Source organism: Pongo pygmaeus, chromosome 12 (assembly GCF_028885625.2).
Source record: "Pongo pygmaeus isolate AG05252 chromosome 12, NHGRI_mPonPyg2-v2.0_pri, whole genome shotgun sequence".
In the NCBI taxonomy this organism is placed as follows: Eukaryota; Metazoa; Chordata; class Mammalia; order Primates; family Hominidae; genus Pongo; species Pongo pygmaeus.
In genome coordinates this window covers 98,405,281-98,406,086 of record NC_072385.2, presented here as the reverse complement: position 1 = coordinate 98,406,086, position 806 = coordinate 98,405,281, and the positions used below count along the sequence as shown (strand labels likewise).

Here is an 806-nt window from a genome sequence, read left to right as displayed (position 1 = left end):
AAGCTACAAGAATTCTATAAGGATCCAGGATCAAAACACAACAATTTTCATATATGTGTCAGCTATTAGGTTGGTGCAAAAGTAATTGTGGTTTTTGAAAGTAACTTGGTGGAAACCACAATGACTTTTGCACCAATCTAATACAATCAACAGTTGTGGGAAGAATTTTAACTTTTCACTCTATGTTTGTACTGTTTTAGCGTTTATGTGCATGTATGTTGTAGTTTATATGTAGGTATTACTCATGTAAAAAATTAGTTTGGTGCTTGCTTCAGCAGCATATATACTAAAATTGGAATAATATAGAGATTAGCATGGCCCCTGTGCAAGGATGACACGCAAATTCATGAAGCTTTCCATATTTTTCCCATGAGATAATCGTCTTCAGGGTCCTGGAGGCCCTTGAGGTGGGCTGAGTGGTGGAATGAGAGGCCCTCCTAGTGGAGGCATGGTGCAGAAACCAGGATTTGGAGTGGGAAGGGGGATTGCTCCAAGGCAGTCAATCTTCATATATTTTCAGGCAGCCATACAAACCCTAGTTCCCACAGAATGGTGAATTTCTTCAACCAGCCATCGTGGAGTATGGCCCCAGTCTGTTAACTGCTTAACTTTGTATATTAAAAAAAAAAAAATCAACCTGGCTGCTGTGTGGAGAAAAAATGAAGGCAAAGCAATTTTAGATGGCTGGTTTAGAAGCCTACGAATTGGACTAAAGTGAAGGAAGACATGAAGATAGAGACAAGTGGGTAAGTTTTACTTTAAAATTAGAATTGACATATTTTACTTATATGAGTGGTAAGCATGAA

The 806-nt window shown here is 38.5% G+C and overlaps 1 non-coding gene across 1 annotated transcript; it reads left to right on the top strand.

Annotated features, from left to right (window-relative positions):
• The first annotated feature begins 262 nt into the window (after positions 1-262).
• LOC129030905 (U6 spliceosomal RNA) lies at positions 263-366 on the top strand. Its single transcript, XR_008500804.1, has one exon. It is a non-coding gene; the product is annotated as a U6 spliceosomal RNA (small nuclear RNA).
• Positions 367-806: the final 440 nt, after the last annotated feature.